The 22,166-nt window shown below is 39.0% G+C and overlaps 1 protein-coding gene across 5 annotated transcripts in view; it reads right to left on the reverse strand.

The window, feature by feature from the left end:
* ELF1 (E74 like ETS transcription factor 1) overlaps positions 1–22,166 on the reverse strand; it is a 960,524-nt gene that overhangs the window by 420,417 nt on the left and 517,941 nt on the right. The window lies entirely within an intron of this gene.

The raw sequence follows: 22,166 nt of genomic DNA on the forward strand, positions 1-22,166 counted from the left end.
CACATACCACAAATCTATGAGCCTTGAAATAGTAAGGCAGGCAACCTTTCAATACACACTAGTTCTAGAACTCTGTTTTCTGAGACATTATACACCTGCAAAAACTCATCTGAATAGTTACCACCTGCAACAGGCTAGCATGTGTTGTCCTATAAATATCACTGTATGGCTTGTAATACCTAAAACTTAGAGAACTACATTCTCCTCTTCCCACTTAATAATGCCAGCAAGTACTAACCATAGTCTTCTGTTGTCACCTATATATTTATACTAAATACTTTTCAACTTCTGGCTGAACATAATACTACAACAGCATCTCCTTGCTTTCACAGATAACCAACTTACTCTTTCAGTGCTAGCCCACACTTCATTTATTAACAATTCTTGCAGTTTTTTCTGTTTGATTAACATGTATTGTTGAGATGGGAGGGAGGGGGCATCCACAAGATCTACAACAGACATGCCTTCATAACAATTGTCTTTCCAACAATCAACATGGGAAGCCTTGTTGTCTATAGCTGCATCTCCTCAATCCTACTAAAGGTTTCCACATATTACAGATATGCCCTTTATGGAGCCTGGGTCCCTATATTTATATCTGCAGCAATGGAAGGCTCTGGCATCCATTTCATACACTATACCACAAATAGTTTCACCTTCACATTCTTCTCTAATCAAGATAGCAAATAATTTTATAAGCATTATGATTTATTCTCAATACACATTTTTCCAATTTGCTCACCTTCATGTGGAACCCAGTCAGTTGTTATATTTAGAGCTAATTAAGTTTTACTATAAAGCTATTCATTGATCCATATTTATGTTCCAGGAAGCAGCTCTTCACAACAATGGGAAATTATGCACATTTCAACAATGTTAGGTACCATTAAAGTGTTCAGGTATGTTTCCACCTGCAAATTACAACAGGAAAGCACCCTCTGCAGCAAGAGAAGGAAACCATACTCTCAAACAGCCAATCAGCACTGTGCAAAAACTGTGGTACACGTTTAGCTTACACTGTACAGCCTAAACTAATCTCCAGAACTGTGTCCAGTGGGATGCCATGGAGCTATACACAATTCAGAAAATCCTCAGTTTTAAAGCAGTGAAGCGAAGTCACAAAAATTATTTCAGTCTACATAAAAAAGTGCCACTGATCCCCTGGAATACCTAGAAAAGAAAAGCCAAGACAAGTTCCCATATTACAGGCAGATCACTCTGCAAATAAATTAGCAATGTGCTGCAAACGATACACTCTTAAAATGTAAACGTTAATATTCTTACCACTTACAGCGCTAGTTGTATGCAAGTAAAGTTCCATACTCTTGCAACTTAAAATAATCGTTAATCTGCTCTTAAGACTCCTACATGTAATTACCATTTACTTGTCAGTTCCAAAATACAATTTCCTGTTCAGTTTCAAATTAACACACACAAGTTTCTTTCACATCAAAGATTCACTCCCCATGGAGAATGAAAAGGACTGGTACAACAATTTGAACTTTAAGTACATAAAATTGTATCCGTGCATGATTTCCAAAAATAGAGTATTATTGTACTCTCTCTCTAGTTATGCCATTCTGGCAATCCCAAAAGGAGAAAAAATGAACACTGCAGTACATTGTGTGCAGAGTTTACAAACCAGAGTTAAAAGCTGCACTTTTAAATGTCGCATCTCAGATTTAGTTTAAATGACCTGCACCGTGGTAAAAAGAAAACATTGAGAAGCAGAGTTAAATCGACACTGGCATACCGGCACTCTTGAGATACATTTGTGAGCACTATAAAAGCATATATAGTTTAATTTTAACTTTTTAAGAGGAGTCATCTGAAACCTGTCAGTACTGACAAAAACAGAGTGGGAATTTTAAGATGTTAACCGTTTTTTTAAAGTCGTCCTGTGGATTTGAAATACTATGTAACCTTAATAGAGGGAGCATTGCGGAGAGTGAAACAGCATAGTTCTAGTGTAACCCGCACACATTCCCAAGCAATGTGCATACTACAAATCAGTGCCTGTTTCACTGGTAATATATGAAAAGTGCATGCAATACATAAAATATATTCGTCCTAAAACATTATTAGTAAATCTTTTCACTGGAAAATGCTACATGGTCTGTTCATAAATTAAGTGATTTCTGAGTAAACTACACTAATTTACAGTTTTACAACTTTTACATGTTACGTATTTTACTGTTGACTGAAAATGGTATAAGCTTTATCTGATCTTCAGTTATAACCAAGTCACGGGTTTGAGACTCAGATACCAAGAAATTCACTCTCAATGTGAATTTCTTGGCATCTTTGTCAAGCAGACATAATAAGGGTTATGAGTGGCAAGATCCATTTATAATTTGTTGCATTGCATGGAGTTATATCTACTCCATGTTCAACCAGTTACAGAAAAAAGTGCAAGAGCGCAATGTGTTTTTGTTGACTTTCAAAAACTTTGAAAAATGATAAAACACAGCTGTCAAAGAAACTGCAGGCAGAAACAAAGTGTCTCTCTGAAGACTGAAGGGCTTTAAAAGCTGCTAGACACTTTGTTTTGCCACACGTTTTATTTACGTGTGACACAGGGAAGTATCTAACAGACTTTAAAGCTCTTTTAGCTTCTTCCATTGTTCCATTGCTCATTGCCAGCTGACATTGTCTGATGTTTGTCCCTAGTGCAAGACCCAATCATAACATCTCTTAGGGTGCATAATAAGCGTTTGTCAATCTCTACTAAACATTGTTAAGATTGAGTCTCATTCCAGGTTATATTTTTCCCAATTTCAGAGCATAATCATGGCGTTCCATGGCCTACTAGTTGGTAATTATTAGAGACCCAATCATATTCCTTTAAATTAAGGGACAGTGTATGAAGCCACCTGGCAGTGTGAACCTTGGCTCTAGATTACTGTCACTGTTAAAGTGAGACCCCGACCCCATGTGTAAAAATGGGAAAAAGGGCTTATGGTTGGATATATATGAAGTTGTTGCATATCAGCTGCTGAGATGTTCACCAAATGCAGAATGTTTTAAGCAATATTATGGTTATACAGTACTTCAACAAACATGATGACAAACTCCTACAAAATTCTAACTAAGCAATATAAAGCTAACGAAAATGTGGCACCATGTGTAACATGAGCGATATGATGACTACTTCTGTCAAAGAGACCTATTCAGTTTGCTTTCATTAATTCCTTCTTATATGAATATAACTGCAAATCCTAATATTAAAACTTGAAGAACTATAAATTGGATAATTATACAAGTCATTTCATTTTATTATTGCATTAAGACATTTCAGAGTGCTGGCTATTGTGTGTGAAAATTGCTTGTCTGGGAATGGAATGACATTTACTTATCTGCTTTGTGCCTTACCACATACGCAAGCAGTAATACACAAGATCTAGCAACCTCTCATGTCTTAGTGCTTACATATTATCCATATCTAACTGTTGCATGCATAATGGGTGATATTTGTTTTACAAAGAAATGAGTAGCCTCTCATCTGCAATGGTTCTTTGTTTACTAAGTTGGACTTTTTCACACAACAATTAAAATACTCAGAAATAAAATACTATAAAAGAAGGCAAAGTGGATTCTGATGATATGCTCAATGCAGCCTTCACACCCGTTTCAGTTTAATTGGTACTACTTTCCTAGGCACAGCATTTCCATAACATTTCCTTAGTAAAACTACAATTATCTATAAAGTATTGTCTACAAAGAACACCCTATAAAAGGATAGATGAATAAATGGTACAACAAATAGCAACTGTATTCTTACAAATCACTGCATCCACAATCTTAAACATTAACACTAAGTGCTTCTCTTACAAAACTACCAGTTTTCTAACAAGGTTTGGAGAAGCTCTGTTTGCTATGTTCCTACAGGTTCTCCAGTTTCAAAAGCCCAAGTCTGAATCTGAATGGTCAGTACACTATTGTTTCAAACAAAATGTACAAGTATAGCCTTCATCTGAAACCTTACTATAAAAGTAGGCATAACCATAAAATTAAGCTTAACCCTTAACCTCCAGTTCCAAACATAAATCTGATAATAAAATCATCCCTAATGCTACATCTAATATTTAGACTAACCCTAAACATTGCTGTGTCTGTCAAAACCCACCCCTAAAATCAATGTTCCTATATGGTTAACAAAACCTAAGGCAAACCCCAACCAAGAGCCCAACTGTAGCTCAAATCATGAACTTTTGTAAATATTATAGCGCTGACTCTTGATCATGTAGCATGTTGTACAGTATAACAGTAGAACACACGACTCTTCAATCAAATTATCATTCACAAAAATATCATTTGACTAAAAGAAATTAATAAAAAATACCTTTAGAAGTAATAAATAGTACAATATGTACAGTCCTGCATAACACCAGCGACAGACCAAGTAATAATACTTACAAAACAGTAACTAGGTAGTTCAAAGTTTTCTCTTGTTAGCACTTTATTATGAAGTACTGTCTTGCTCATAAACTGTGACAAAGATGTGTATGCAAAAATGCATTCAATAAGCTCCAGCAAATCTATCTCTTCATTAGATAAACAGCAATTAGAATGCCTGGTGTGCAACTCCAGTGTTGTTATTGCTTCCTGGTCCCAAACTGATCCCTAGAAGAGTTCACTGCTGATTACAAAAGCACAGTTTAAACAAGCATCCTTTCAAAGCATTGAGTCTACGCCTTTGTTGACTTGGTGCAGATACATATCACATATTTTGCAAAATTATTAAAATGCCTGTGTACCTAGAAGATAACCAAGTCTCCACCACACTGAATGATAAGCTCCCAATATAACATTTGAATGTTGTGTGGAGTAGCTACTATCCTAAATTACCTAATTTGACCTCAGTTAAAGGGGAAGAAAAGAAACATAGCATCCTCTTACAGTATGAGACTCAAAGGTCTCATATAAAACACAGGAATGTGCATTTAAACAGCAAAATTACATCTCATGTACTGTAAATATACTCAGCCAAGTCAGTTAATTAAACGTAGCTTTACTCTTTTCAAATACTCTCATGATGTTACTGCACCAGTCAGTCATTTAAAACTAAAGTATCAAAAACAACAGAACTTCCAAGTTAACAACATGCTCATTGAACATTCTTCTTAAATAGAATACGTTACTCTGCTTTTGACAAAGTGTGCTATGTCAGTGCAAGCAATTCAAACTTATTTCTATAACATGGCATAATCATCACCACTATGTAAACTCTTTTACAAAAAACTAAGAACTTAACGAAATGCAATTGCACTTGACCACAACAGGTGACAACATACCTCTCAACATGCAGACAATGAAAGTAGGAACAAAGGCCCTTGAAAAAATAGGAATATCCAGGTAAAAATCTGAACATCTAATTACCATAACATTCGAATACTAAACAGCACATAATCCTTCCTGCTTCCAGTAGAAATGTGAGATACTACTCGGAAACACATTTAACAAACATTGTGACAAAATGATGGGAAAATATAAGCACACTATTAAAGAGTCAGTGTAAAATTTGCAGATTTTAATGAACCATATCACAAAATTCTAGCATACAAGGTAACTTATTTTTGCTTAAGAAAAGCTGAGATGTAACGTGTGTCTTCTTTCTTTAAATGATTGTTGCTGCTAATATGTTGGTAGTATAGACAAATCGTGAAATGTTGCATTACAGGAGCTCCTGAGCGTTGCATACAGGCCCTGGTGCTCAGGGAGATAGTCCACTGAAGATGTGCATAAACCTTCTGCTCACTGTTCATAGTATGTTAGTGTGGACTACTGTAATTCATAGAACTGAATTGTGGTACTCTGCAGTGCACAGCCTCTGTTCCATTTACAGGGGTGCCTAAAGCTAATGTATACCAGGCACTCCTGTGATCGGGATTCAAAGTGGCTCTGGGTAGTCTAACAGAGCTTCACAGTCCTGCTGCACAAGGCAGCTACTTACTGCACAGCTTTGCCTTACCAAGTAACTGCAGTAGTTATGCAGGAAGGCATACTAGCTGTACAGTACGTAGCTGCCCTACACAATAGTGCATGTATGCCACCATGAACGATGAATGAATCACAGTCATTCAATATGCAGGCAGCACTGGCTCATTACAATATTATAGTAATGAGTGGATCTGTTGCTTTGTAAGCTTCCCTTAGCAGGAGTTTGCCTGAATCACTAAGGGGATGGGAAAAAGTAATGCATGGTAGCAGGTTTGTGTGCACTGTAAAGAACTCTGCTGCAAGTAGGACTTTTCTTGCTATGTAATGGAGATGTAAGGGGGATTTCACTCTGTGTCAGTGCTACTATGTTGTTGAAGCCACAGCCATTATAAGAGCTGATTGTACACTGTTTAGAGTCTTATAACTTACACTGTGGAACCCGGTGCATACAAAACCATTCAGGCTTTTGTGAACAGCATATGACTGGACAGGTGGGTGCATTAGCATAGGGGGTATGTGGATAGGGTGCCATGGAGCAGGATCACAAAAGGGGTCATAGATAATCTCCCTTCATGGTGTTAGTGAGGTTTATGTATTAGACAGAGTTTTGTGAATCTGGCCCTGAAATTCCTGACATACCATAGTGTGCATACGGAGAAAGTACAAGGAAAATTAACTTTTAAACTGCTGTAAGTACCCTGTGCAGTGAACTGGCAATAGCAGCACTTTTATTTTTAGTAAACAAACCAAGTTATTTGCCAAACTGATCAGCAGTCTATAACACCACATCCCCACCCATCCCACCTCCAGACTGTCATCACAGCACAATCAGGTTCTTGCAGACTACACACACACACACACACACACACACACACACACACACACACACACACACACACACACACACACACACACACACACACACACACACACACACACACACACACACACACGCTCATGGCTAGGGCCAATTTAGAGTGTCCAATCCACCTACATCATGTCTTTGGGATGTAGGAGGAAACCAGAGCACCCGAAGGAAACCTACAAGACCACAGGGAGGACATGCAGACTCTGCACAGAAATAATACTGAACCAGTAGTAGGTATAAAACAGTGAAGTACAGTAAGGTATGTGAACTATGCAATGGTAGGAACAAAAGAAAACGGCTTTTAGATGTTGATTTTATACAGTTTATAGAAAAGCAACAAGATATTTGTGTAAAGACTAATTGTCATTATATTTTAATGATTATTCCCCTCTGTATATACTATACTTCTGACTTGTGTCAGCTGATTACTCTGAGGTTATACATGAGAAGTCCTTTCTTTCACAATACACTCATTTGCATGTTTGCTAATTTGATATATAGAACAGAACTGCATTTGTTCATCTAGATTACCATGTTTACATCCACAAAATGAGTGAACTTTAGGTCTTAACATTGTCCTGGGTACATGCTGTCTATTCACTGCTGTTTGGCAAGCAGAAATGCACTCTTACTTGGCCGCGGTGGTGCAGCAGTTAGCACTGTCACCTCACAGCAAGAGGTTCTCTGGTTCGATTCTCGGCTGGGGTGCCTTCTGTGCGGAGTCTGCATGTCCTCCCTGTGGTCATGTGGGTTTCCTCCAGGTGCTCCAGTTTCTTCCCATATTCTAAAGACATGCAGTAGGTGGATTGGACACTCTAAATTGGCTGTAGGTGAAAGTGTGTGCATGAATGAGTGGTGTGTTACACTGCCGGCAGGGCTAGCCACCCGGCAGTGTAAACCTTGGCTCAAGACGATTGTCATTACAGAAGTGACACCCTGACCCCATGTGCAAAATGAGAAAAGGGGTTGAGAACAGATGGATGGACTTCTAAGTTACCATTATATACCGCAGAAATTAACAAACTTTATACCTCATATATTCCTAAGCACAAACTGTATACCTAACATATAATAACTCACTTTTGGTTCACACAACTTACAGCACATGCTCTTTAATTTGCAATTGTTGTTCTATACATAGATTAATGTAGTGTATTTCATTATGTAAGAGGGATGTACGTGCTTTTTTAACCTAATATTGTTTTGTAGGGCTAGTCAAGATAACTAGGACTGTTTGCCAATGTGGTGTTGTTGAAACAAGCTGTACTCTTGCATGAGTATAGTGTGTATGGGTGAACTGAAGTAAGATCACTCGCAAGTTCTTGTCTATGTGATGTGAAAGAAATACAATAATGTAACCGTGGCCTTTTATTTTTGTTATTTTAAACATTGTAGGCTCAAAGCAGATTCTCTGGGTAGGCAGTTGGAATGGGGACAATGCTTATGTGCAAATAGAATGACTGCAGTTCTGTCTTGCTTTGCGAGAGTAATGTACATTTCAGTGAAGTAAGATCGACCACGAGCTCTGAAAAAAAGTATACTTTATGACAGTGTTGCCTTTTTTGTTGCTGAAAAATTAAATATTGATTATGTAATCTATGTGTAATTGTTTGTGCAATGAATATGTCAATTTAAATCATTGTTTCCTTTTTCTATAACTTCAATTAAAAAAAAGTAATTTATTTGTAAAACAAGGGGTGCACTAATAAGTTTTGCCTACGGCGCAAAATAACCTAGCACCGGCACAGGATGTACTACATATTTACACTTTGCTTTACCCACGCACATATGGAAACTTCTTTATATACATATCTATCTATCTATCTATCTATCTATCTATCTATTTATTATACACTCACACATATACACGCACACACACACAGGTTAAACTACAAAAGTTTATTCGTTTAAACTGTGCCCTGAAGTCTCTCAGCTTGAACAACTGAACTTTGTGGGCATAACAGTACTTCCACACACGGTAGGTATGGGCTAAAGCAAGATTACTCTTGCCAGGTTAGAGCTTTTAATCACTCAGATCCTGCCACTGTGAACAAACTTTAGAAAGTGTGAGTAAATCCCACCACAGACCACACCCTTGTCATTGAGTACTGTTTAAAAGTCTCATGGCTAGAAGGGGTGCATGACGGTAGTAATGCATGAAAGCAGAATGAAGCAGTTCTTCATTAAAACAACTGATGTTAAGAATGTACTGTCTTTGGATTTTATTTAATGGTATCCCACTGCCATTGGAGGAGAATGCTTGTTTATCAGTTCTGTATTGAGATTTCAGGTACAATAATGAATTAATTGTGTCATATACAATGGTACAAAAACAGTCTTTAAATATGAGAAGAACATAAACAATAATTTAACTTTACATAAAAACTGAGTGTGACAGGCAGTGATTCAGATTACCGGATTGCTCCTTACATAAAAATTCAGCTCTTGAAATGTCTCATTAGTTCATAAAAGTCAATAATAATTGCTTATTAATTTATGCTGTAAAATGGAATTAATTGCTGTAATGATACCTTACACAAACATATTTGTAAGGTGTGTAAAAAATTAACCAGCTCTGGCTGCATAGAGAGTTAGCTCAGGTGAACTGAGTTTGTGCACCTGATAGAGATCCCAGGGGAGGATGGGTGTTTATATCCTGGGAGGTGCTCAGGGTGAAGTCAGCCACAGATTACCACAGTCCCTCAGAGGAGGGGCTGCAGGGCAGATGCAAGGCCTGGAATTGGATGTTAGGCTTACAAATCCACTACCTTGTGGTAGCCTTCAATGCAGGTGTGCAGAAGCATGTACTTGCATTGAGGAAGCATTAGGTTCACAGGTTTATCAGCAATTACTAGGCAATCAGACTGTGACCATTACAAACCAATCCAATAACTCATATCCAAAAGTTTCCTCCTAGCCTCAAGGAGGGCAACACAAGAAAAAACACGGGAGAATTTGAGGCTGACATATCCTGTTCTAGTGTTTTTTTCTGTTACCAAATATTCTAACATCTTGTGGCATTGCAATAACTAGCTAGTCTGAAGCCCCCACCCGCAGACACAGACACACACACACACACACACACACACACACACACACACACACACACACACACACACACACACACACTCTATCCTTGCTTACTTCATTCATTCCTTCATTTTTCCATCTTAACGTCTTTCCATGTTGAAAAATAGTTATAAAAATATACGATTCTTCATGTGAAATCATTTGTATGGTTTGAGATCCTCAGCTTGATAAAATGTTTTTTTTTTTTTTTTTATTTCAAATTGGTACGACAGTGTTTGGGCCAGAGGACAGTAATACCCTTAAGCAGTCTGAACTGTACAAGTTCTAGTGCAGATTACTAACAAGAAATCAGATCTAAGATATGGTGTCATATTTTAATCAACATTCTGGAAAGAGACTGAGGCCATTCTGATACTTTGTGAGTAACAGGAAAGCATAGCCTACAAACTTATATTGCAGACATTAATTGTTAGGAAAATGTTTTATATACAGCTAAACAATAACTAACTTCATTTTAGAAAGTGGGAGGGAATAAAGGGAGACAGAAAGTAGGAAGGAGACTGTTTTTTCCTTAAACTGCCACAAAAGGGAATTATTTTATAAAGAAGTTTCCACGGTTTCATTGTGCATCTCAACTAAGACACAGAGCTCTGCATGAATCACAGAAAGAACGTGACATAAGGATTAGCCCTGTGCCATGCAAAATGTTGCATTTACAGTTTTTATTATGTACAACAAACCCTAGTAAAATTAGCCAAAAGTGCATTTTAAAAATAAAAAAAAAAAAAAACAGGCCTACTTTTTATCCACTACACAAGATGTTACACGAAATATAGTTCAACTACTGCTTCTTTGACTGTGGCCACATTAACATAGATAACATATTCTTTGTAGGAAAAAATGGAGAGTGGGACATAATATAAACATTTAAGTACTGTAAGGTAATTGACTCGTCAAGATGGAAACAAATTCACTAACGCAGAAATGCAAAAACAATGAGAACAATCCTAATAAAGAAAGAAAAAGAGATAAAATAACTGATTAAATATGACGAGTGAAAGTAGTTTTTAACAGAAAGAGTTGTAGATGTATGTGACACTCTTTTGGGGGAATCATTACCATTGGCAGAATTAGTTGTAGATGTATGTGACTCTCTTTTGGGGGAATCATTACCATTGGCAGAATTAGTTGTAGATGTATGTGACTCTCTTTTGGGGGAATCATTACCATTGGCAGAATTCACAAACATGTAGGATATATATACATTTTAGTGGGGCACAAGATGTAGTAGAACATTGGTTATCAAGGATGCTGAGCTTTCCTTTAGGAATGGTGTGTGTGTGTGTGTGTGTGTGTGTGTGTGTGTGTGTGTGTGTGTGTGTGTGCGTGCTCACGCACAAGTGTGTCGATCTGTTTAGATTAGGCAGGCCAAATGATTACTGTCTGCCAACAAATTCTGTTTCTACATTTGAATGCATATCTGTCTGTATCTGAGTTTGTTTTTCTGTAAAAGTCATATGTGTCATGTTACAAAACAGCACAGTCTGCCCTTACTGGAGCAGAACAAGACAAAAATCATTACCATTTACAGCAGTACAATGACAGATATGTTGGAGCTAAAGTTTCCTTAAGGAAAAAAAATCAGCAGGGCCAAGACTCTTTATGATCATAAACTGGCTAACTTTTCCCAAGACAATAAGAAGGCTTTCTTCAAGCAAATGTGAGTCAGTTAATGATATCACTTTAAAAGCTAATGGCTTTTATACTACTGTTAATTTCAATAACTCAAGAGGTTGTTAACATTTTCTTTGAAGATTCAAGTCATTTTACTAGGTCACTTATACAGGTAAGAATTCTTTCTAATCACACGTCCCATTAATATCTCGAGAGCATGTCAAAGTGATTGAAATACACCAGACTTGATACAGCAGCTGGACTGGGCCCGACAGATTAAATGAGTAGTTTTTGAAAAAAAATATACTTTTCCATACTTCACTTGTTAGTTTCAGTGAAATTTCACAGCATATTCACCAAATAACAGCTATTATAATACCCATTTATGAAAACAGGAATGTTAACAATACCAACATTTATACACCGATTGGTTTGGCCAGTAACATAGGTACAGTACCTACTTCTCACTAAAAAGGATTTGTCTCAGCATGGATTACTACATGGTTAACCATTTAATACATCTATGATCAACTTTTACAATAATGTAATTCAAGCCATTGATAAAGGACTTGCTACTGATATTAGGTGTCTTGACCTTGCCAAGGCATTTGACACTTCTACAACTTGTAATAATTAATACCTTATAAATAAACGATTATCAAATGATTAATAAGCAAGTGACTCTGGAATCACTCAAACTGTGTTATCGTCAGAAATTCTATGGTTAGGATAGTTAACAACTGTTTCCCACAGGGTTTGGTTTCTGGGCCATTTTTATTTAATGGTTTTGTGTCCACACTGCCTGTAGCTGAACAAATACACACTGGCAAATTTGTGGATGACACCAAGCTAGGCACCCATGTGGCATGGTGAAACAATCAGAAAGTTCTTCACATTTTATAGATAACTGTTTATATGGGCAACTGAAAACCATTTCTCATTTAATACTAATACATACAAAATAATGCAGGGATGAGTTAAGGCAGTCACTGGGTGGCAGTGAAGAGTTACCAAATAGCTGGGTAACTACAGCAGAGCTAGTAAGGGAGACAGCTAGAAAGGTGCTTGGTACCACATCTGGAGAGAGGAAGGATGACAAGGAGACATGGTGCTGGAATGAGGAAGTACAGGAGAGTATACAGAGAAAGAGGTTGGCAAAGAAGAAGTGGGATTGTCAGAGAGATGAAGAAAGTAGACAGGAGTATAAGGAGATGAGGTGCATGGCAAAGAGAGAGATGGCGAAGGCTAAGGCATATGAAGAGTTGTATTAAAAGTTGGACACTAAGGAGGGAGAAAAGGACCTGTACCGATTGGCTAGACAGAGGGACCGAGCTAGGAAAGATGTGTAGCAGGTAAAGGTGATAAAGGATAATGAGGGAAACATACTCACAAGCGAAGAGAGTGTGTTGAGGAGATGGAAAGAGGACTTTGAGGGGTTGATGAATGAAGAGAGTGAGAGGAAAGGAGGTGGAGAGGAAGAGAGGGAATCATGATGTGATGAGGAGGGATGGAAAAGGATTGGATTAAAGAGGAAGAGATGAGGAATGATGATGGAAGATAGAGTGAGAACTGTGTGGAGGTGGAATTTTTAAGAAATAAGGTGAAATGGCAGAGGAGTGCAGACATTAATTGAAGTGTAAAGTGAGAAGATGCTGATGATGGGAGGGGAGAGAGTAGTGGTTTTAAGGTTAAGGGGTGATGTGCAGAGCTGATGTGCAGAGCTTATGTGAAAACAGAGGGTTACATTGATCAGTCACAGTATGAGTCAAGGAAGCAAGGTAGTGGGACACATGAGAAGCAGAAGGGAGATGTGGATGGATCGGATCAGCAAGAGCATGGCAGATTGAAAGGAAGCACTGCAGATGTGATCTTGGGAAGCACAGAGAGTATTGTTAGAAAGGATATGGTTTGTAGAGAGAGAGGTTGTGTGGTGTGGAAAGAGAAACAGGGTCAGGAGAGATAAGTTGTGGTATTGTAAGAGTGTAAAGAAAGGTGGTGAAAGTATGTGTGAGGGGGTGTGATATGTATGGTGGAGGTGTGTGAGGTGGTGAGGAGCCTGGGAGTGGGGAAGTGGGGTTCATTAAGGGAGGGGTACCTTACTATCGGGATCGGCTGGAGACCCCTTGGACATTGCAATAGGAGTGTCAGACAGGAGTGACCATGTGATATGTGAGAGTAGACAATTGTGATGAGTAGTAGTAGGGATGGAGATGGAGAGGGAGAGATGGAGGAGAGGAGAATGAGAGAGAGAAGAGGAATGAAGGTCTCAGCAGGGAAGAGAGAGAATATATGTGTGTGAGATGAGAGGAGAGGAGGAATGGAGGAAGGAGAGAGAGGATAGGTGAGGAGTAGTGTTGGTGGGAAGAGTCAGTAGGTCAGGGGAGTGGAGTGTGGTGTGTGTGAGAAGTGAAGAAGAAGAGTGCAGAGAGGGGTGGGTGGGGAAGAGTGGGAGAGTGGTGTGAGTGATGAGTGACAGATGAGTAGACAGATGGAGAAAAGATCTCTACACAAGGGTGTAGTGAGACCTTATATATTATATAGGTTGGGAGACAGTGGCACTGACAAAGGCAGGAGTTAGAGCTGATGTGGCAGAATTAAAGATGTTAAGATTTGCACTGGGTGTGAGGGGTGACAGGATTTTAGAATAAGTATATTAGAGGGTCAGCCCAGGTTGGAAGGTTTGGAGACAAAGCCAGAGAGGCACGATTACGTTGGTTTGGACACGTGCTGAGGAGGGATGCTGAGTATATTGGGAAAAAGATGCTAAGGATGAAGCTACCAGGTAAAAGGAAAAGAGGAAGGCCTAAGATAAGGTTTATGGATGTGGTGAGAGAGGACATGCAGGTGGTTGGTGTGACAGAGCAAGATGCAGAGGACAGGAAGAAATGGAAACAGGTGATCTGCTGTGGCGACCCATAATGGGAACAGCTGAAAGAAGATGATGATAATATACAAAATAATGCATTTTGGACTCATGAATAGGGAACTGACTTCTTACAAAACTAAGCAAATTAAACATATTGATGTTATGATGAATAATAAGCTTGATTTTGAAGATAGCACAGGTCTTATAGGTTCATAGGTTGATACTAGGCTATCTGCCCTAGGGCACTTATAAGCCTAGCCAGAGTGTGTTTGTCTTTCGCCACCCTTTTAGATTAGTTGACTGTGCCTCTGTATAATATGTCACAGAAGGTAGCCATATTAAGGTTAATTTACTGTACCTCTGTCTAGCAAGGACACAGAAGAGATCCCAGGGGTAAACTTACGATCTCCCATCCACTCGTCAAGATTTCTCTTGAATAGGGTCAGTGAGGGGCCCTGCCTAACATGGATTGGGATCTTGTTCCAGAGTGAGGGGAGCCTCTAGGATATGAATCTGTCCCTCCAGCATGTCCTATTTATTTCTGTGCTGAGGTTCAAGTCCCTGGAGTGTGTAGCTCTAAGGGATTTGGATTTCTTGAGATGGACATGCATGTCCATTAATTCAGGGTTGGACGTGGCTTTATACGTCAGACACAGATCGCCTCTGAGTAGGCGGTATGCAACTGAGTAGAGCTGGAGTTTCTTTAGCTGAACTGCATAGGGCATCTATTTGTGTCCCTTGATCCTCTTGGTGAGGTACTTTTGGGGTCTTTCCAGTTGCTGCAGGTGTCAGGTAAGGTACATCCCAAATGGAGCATTGTATTCAATTATGGGCCTGATAAGTGATGAGTAGAGGGGCACAATGACCTCTCTTGATCTAGATGTGAACCCTTTCGTGATAAGGTGGGCTATATAGAAGGTTTTTCTAACTACTTTGGCAACGTGATTGTCAAAGGAGAGATTGCTATCTACTTGGGTCTCCAAGTCCCTAATTACTTCTTCCATACTTAATGGATTACCACCTATGTGGTAATTTGTGGGCACTTTGTTTTTCCCAAAGGGGATGGAAATGCACTTTTTGGCATTTAGCTTTAGGCCATGGCTCTGGCACCAGTTTTCCATCTCTGTGAGACCCTTTTGGAGGATACTCGTGTCAGCAGGAGAGTCGATTATGGCACCCAGTTTGCAGTCATCTGCGAACTTTGTCAGCCATAGTCCACCCGTGTTAGCCTGTACCTCAGAGAAATATATACCGAACAAGAGAGGTCCCAGGACTGAGCCTTGTGGTACGCCGCTTGTAACTGGTTTAGAGTCTGACATGGCACCTGCAATTCTGACCATGTGGGTTCTATCCCTGAGCCAGTTTGCAACCCATCTTGTGACATAGGGGTTGATATTTAAGCTGGTGAGCTTATTTATGATGCCCGAGTGGGGTATTGTGTCGAAGGCTTTTGTGAGGTCCAGGTAGGCTGTGTGGACTACCTTTCCTTCATCTATGGCTTTGGTAACAGTTTCAAAGAATGTTGACTAGGTTCAAGAGGCAAGATCTGCCCTTAACAAAGCTGAATTGGGTAGGATCCAGTGTCTGGAGGTTCCCAATGTCTTTGTTTATGATTTCCATGATGATACGCTCCATAGCCTTGCAGACCAGGCTAGTCAGGCTTATAGGGCGATAGTTTCCGGGGTCCGTTGTGGCACCACTTTTGTGGAGCGGGACCACTGCTGCTGTATGCCATTCCTTGGGCACATATCCTGTAGTACGGCTGAGATTGAACAGTGTCTTTATGTGAGGGTTTAGTTCTTCTTGGAGCTCATTTAAGATGCAGCCCAGGACACCGTCTGGTCCCATCGATGCTGTGTTTTTTGCTTTGGAGAGGGCAGCTCTCACCTGCGCATCTGTGATCAAAGGGAGGCTACATTCTGTTGGGATAGACATTTGCTCTTTTGGAGGGAAAGGGGGGAGAAGTTTGCACTGAACCTTTCTGCCAGGATGTTGGCAATGTCTGTGGGTTCATTGTATTTTTTGCCATTTTGCACTGCGGTGGTGGTGCTGTGGTAGCGTTGTCGCCTCACAGAGAGACGTTATCCCATTTGATTCTCAGCTAAAGCATCTTCTGTGTGGAGACATGCGTGAATGGGCGTACCTTCATTGAATGTTGTACATCAGGGCTGGCAACTCAGTATGTAAAAATCTGCTGCCAATCATTAGCGGAGCATATCTGGGAGTTGCCTCCCAGGTTCCTGACATAACTAAAGAAGGCCTTGTGATTATCTTTAGTGTCTTGTGCAATTTTTCTTTCGAAGCTGGCCTTAGATGATTTTATGAGGGATCGTAGTTTCTTGCTAGTACCAATCAGAGATGCCTTCCCTTTTTGGGATTTTGCTCTATCATGTAGTAGCTTCCTCCTTCTGTTATATAGCTTATTTATGGCCAGGGTCCACCAGACAGGTTTCCTGCCTTTGGAGGAGTGAGTTTTGGTTTTATTTGGGATAGCATGTTCCATGCATTCCTGTAGGTGTCCATAGAATGGGCCATAGTTTCCAATGGCCCGGGGCCTTTGAAGTATTCCACCTTGGTTTTGAGAAGTGTGAAGTTTGCTTTTGAGAAGCTCTTCACTGTGGTTTCCTTGGCTGGGAGTGGGGACGGAATATGGATGTCCAGTGAGATTAATTTATGGTCTGATCTTACCAATGAGGGCTATACTTCTGGTGTGGAACATAGAGACCCCATGTTGGTGATGACCAGGTCCAATATGTTTTCCCCTCTTGTGGGAGTGGTGACCAGTTGTTCCATAGCATTTGAGTTTATAAATTCTAGGAACCGTTGGGCGAGGGTGTTTGGGCTTGAGTAGTTTTCCCATTCAATGTTTGGGTAGTTGAAGTCATCCAATATAATGGTGTTTGGAGAGACCTTCATATTTTCCAGTGTTCTCAGGAAAGCCGAGTGGGGTTCCTGTGTTTGGGAGGGTGGTCTGTAGCAGGCTACAAACTGAAAGGCAGTTTTGCCACTGTTATTTGCACATGGATGGTCTCCGATGCTTTGTGCAGTGTCACTAACCTGGAGGTGTGGGTATCTTTGATGAATATGGATACTCACCCTCCTTTTGTGGTTCGGTCTGAGTTTTGTGGATGAAAAGCATGGTATGAAGTATAACCTGGTAGAGCTGGGGTGCTTTCGGGAGCCTTGAACCAGGTTTCTGTTACTGCACAGACATCGATATTCTCCATACTGAGGAGAGTCTTGACTGCTTGCATCTTGAGGTTTAGACTTCTGGCATTGAGCAGCATTACCTTTAGTTTTTTTTTTTTTGTGTGTTGTCTATAGAGGTGGGTTTGTCTTTTGAACCTTGCCTAAAAAAGGCACTATGGGGAGGCAAGAGCCTTTGCCAGTATTCGAAAACCCAGGGGTGACAGGTGCAAGCCATCCCTAGTGAAGCAACATGGCTTGTCGAGCATGTCATCCCAGGCTGACAGACACTGGATCCCCTTTGAATGACACCAATACTTTAGCCAATTGTTAAAATTGATCATTTTGTCTTTATACTGTGGCATCATTCTTGGTGAGGGCAAGATGCTACTCAAGGTCAGGGTCATACCGGCCTGGGCTACATGATCAGAGAGCTCCTCTATGTCTCTTTTCATGTAGTCCAGGGAGGTACATCTCAGGTCATTCACACCAGCATGGACAATGGCGGAGTCATACTTGTACTTGCTTTGGAGTGACCTGAGTGCATGTGTTATGTGGTGGATCCTGGCACCCGACAGGCAGCTTACAGTGACCTTCTCATTATTCAGTCTGGTGAGTGGGACGTCAGTGTGTCTGACAATAGAGTCACCTATTACAAGTGTATTCGTTGTGTTGTTTGGCCTTAAGGGCTGTGACTGTGAGGCACACTGACTTTGTGAGCTATGTGTTACGTGGGTATTGTTGCATGGTGGGGGTTGCTTGGATGTCTGCTTTGGAGGTCTCTGCTGCTTAGGTAAATTTTTGTTTAGAGCCTCCGAGTATGTTTTTGTGTGTTTATGTGTTTGGTTTGCTGATGCAATGGGTCTATGTGAGACTGGATTTGTGGTGTGTGTGATTACCTTTTCCTCCTGACTGGCTGTGCCAGTACTGGGTTGAGAGAGCTAAGCCTCCAGTTTGGCTATATAGTTGCATCTATCACATATGTTCGAGCTTGTTGGGAGGAGGAGAGGGCGGTCTGTGTACATAAGGCAGTTGTAACATTGCCTCAAGATTCCCAGATTCACCAGCTGGACTGGGGAGTAAACCCGAAACTGGAGAACTTGTTTTTGTCTTATCAATGATGTATCTACTATTTCCTTCTCTAGGGAAATATCCATCATATGACACCCTTTTTAATAAGTCTAATGTGTCCTCACCTAGAATCCTCTGCCACAGTGTATATATTCAACATAACATGCATTAGGAAGTTAGAAAGCATTCAATAATTTTACACTAATAAACAAAAACACATTAACTACATTATCTACATTATCAACCATTATCATTTAACTACCTTCTACTAAATCCCAAAAATACTAAATTATTTCTCTTTTTTCCAAAATCCCATTTCCGTGAAAAAAAAAAATTAAATCTTCTTTCTTAAATAATTACCAAGTCTGAAGTTACCACACAAACAAAACTATGTGGCATGATAATCTATGATAATCTTAAATTCGATTTACATTTCCACAGCAGCATCAAGAAAACCAATAAAAAAATAGGCACGCTATACAGAGTAAAGAAATTCCTTACAGACTCTGCCAAGATAATTTAGCTATCACTTACCCCTTACCTTTTTTCTTATATGGAGACCCTATCATGACCAACCTACAAGCCTCACTAAGTTCTAAACTTGAACAGTGCTATAACAAAGTTGCCAGATTTGCTTGTAGTGAATCTTACCAGACTTACCACTGTTTAGAGCTAAAAACACTTAACTGGCTCAAACTTTCTCGCCATTTATCTTATACTCATCTCACATTAACGCTTAAAATCATCCCAACCTCATCTGTCTGCACAGTAATTGGACCCCTAATCCAATGCTATCTTCCAAATAAGTCAAATAATAGTAAACTGCTTACCATCTGCAAACCACAATGGACTACTGGTGTAAGTCTCAATTCCAATAGTGTAGCTAGAACTTGGAATAAAATTCCTATATCAGTCAGGTCTAGCACACACCTTCATCTTTTCAAACCATTACTAAAAGACTTGCTCTCTGCCTCCTGGTTTTGTTCCTGCTCATCATCTGGAACATAGTTCTGTAATATCCCTCTTCATCTTTCTTATACCTCCCTTTAAAGCACTAAATCACTTAATCTGCTTTTCCCCCTTATAATATCTCACTTTATTATTTCAACTACTATACCTACTTCTGATTAGCACAACCAAATTACTGTTCCATCACTACTTCTCTGTTAACACTCAAACTTGCTTATCTCCTCTAATACCTCACTCTATTGTATTTATTAAATTGCTCTTACATATCTTATACACCACTCTTCTATCTGTAAAGTCTCAGTACAAGTCGTGTAAATTTAATGTTTGTGAATATCAATGCAAATTTTATTATATCTATGATTATGCAATGTATTCACTGAAACTGCATTATAAAATGTGTTATTGTTAATATTGATTGCATTAAATATGACACCTTGGAGCCTCTTTCCCTGAGCCTCTGCTGAAAACGGGCACATGTGCCCAGTCGGACATTCCTGGTAAACAAATGTCAATAAATGAATAATTAATGCATCTCTGGTGCTAGTATTTCAGAAATTACCCATGGTGCTTGATTGAGTGCTATTCTACAACTTTTTGAAATGATTTATTGTATTTTTCTGTTTTATTTTTAAGTAGTGTTTGCATATTCTGTTTATGTTGATATGTTCATTTAACTGATTAATTAATTGTGAAGAAATTGTCTTTTCCTGACATTTGACTGGTAGCCTAGAATGAGGTATTATAAACTGGAATTATACAGTGATAGAGTATTATTAGTTAAAAATGTGCAAACTGACTGAGCAGACCAATTGGCTTGCCCGTTACAAATCCAACATTACTCATAGAAAGGAGTTTGGTAACATGCTGAAAATAAGTATGACTGTAGCTAGAGGCTACTGAACTGACTGTGCTAATAAAAGTTTAAAAAGGCTATTCTATTAAGAGAGCTAGTTGCCAAACATACATCCAGGCAGTAACAACACTGAAAGTGAAGCAATGTGCAGTTGTTCTGACATTTACAAGCATAAACAGTAACAATGCATTATATACCAGCTTGAGATTTACAGGAAGTGCAACCATACCAAAGGAATATGAAGTGTTTTATAGACAGACATTACTTAAAAAGGACAGCCATTCCTTTTTAAAATAATGTCCCTGTGTAATAGCAAAATATTACTTCAACAGTATGACCAGAACACACTAGCCATGAGTAAACCATGAGTACAACCTGCATTATCCATATCAAAATGTGATACACTGCTTAAATAATTCTGTCACTCTGCAATGACATTCCTTCATAAACCATAAAAAATACATTCCTGATATACCCTAGTTTTTCAGAACTCATTATTTCAAGTCTTGATTACAGAAAACTCTTTGGCAATGAAAGCTGTTTACAGGAGTTGTGGTGTAATTATTGCTGGCTGTATTATAACTATTCCTCATTAACTCACACTCCTATACATTCACACTTATATATGAGTGTATGCCCATACTTTGAAAAATCACATTATCGATTGTCAAGTGATTGAACACAACATGTCAAATCACCAGCTGCTCAAAAAAACAAAGAAAGGTTTAAACATGTTTTTTGTGGGGGGGGGGGGGGCAAGCCTCTGCACCCCTCCCACATGGAAGGGGAAGGTTAAACCTCCAAACACGCTGATAATTATAAATGCTGCTCTGTATTTACACTTATGCCCTTACAGAGCTAAATGAGTGATCCATTGCTCTTTTCAAGCAAAACCTATTTGACCCCTTCTGCTATTAAATTGTTTCAGAAGTAATGTACCATTCATGTTTCTTTGCAGCAGTATACTATATAAAATTTTATATTTCTGCTTTTCCCTGATAAATACTCAGTTGGCTTCTTTTACACTGCAGACATGCTGTAGTTAATTAACATTTGCAAATGTGTTTTGATTTCTTGGAAAAGAATGCTTGCGACTCTTGCCTTAACAAAATGAGAAATATGACAAAATGGCAAACCATTTGAAACTATGATGTGTATCAACTACCCCTCAATACAGTTTATTTGCACTTTACTGATTTACTTTTGGTGACTTTCATAAATCACACTAATTATATGGCCCCTTCTCATGATAGGCCCAGAATGACAGCCATTATGATTTCCTATCTTCGGACTTACTCTGTTAATAAGTTATACTCAGTAACTTATAATACAGTTACTGTTCTCTGTATAAGTTGTTACATTTTGTGCATCCATCTAGGTTTGCAAGCTTATATCTGTCACTGTTTACCGTATTGGTTTTGTTTTTAATGGTATTACTGTAGTCATTTCTGTATGTTGTCTACATCAAGCCTGAATATATATCTCTATTTTGTATATGTGCTACAACAATTATGTATAAATAAATAAATTAGCTATGCCCACAACCATTTAATTCAGCAATCAAAAAAAAAAATAAATGTAACTGAAATAGCCATAACAAAGGTCACTACAGCTAGTAGGAGACAGAAATGTTTCTTATAAATATTGATTATCAGCTGGCTTAAAGATCACATGGAAGTCAATAAAGTTCCAAGATGCAAAACTCTTGA

The sequence above is a fragment of the Protopterus annectens genome, chromosome 5.part0 (genome assembly GCF_019279795.1).
Source record: "Protopterus annectens isolate FY-2018-M chromosome 5.part0, PAN1.0, whole genome shotgun sequence".
Lineage (NCBI taxonomy): Eukaryota > Metazoa > Chordata > Ceratodontiformes > Protopteridae > Protopterus > Protopterus annectens.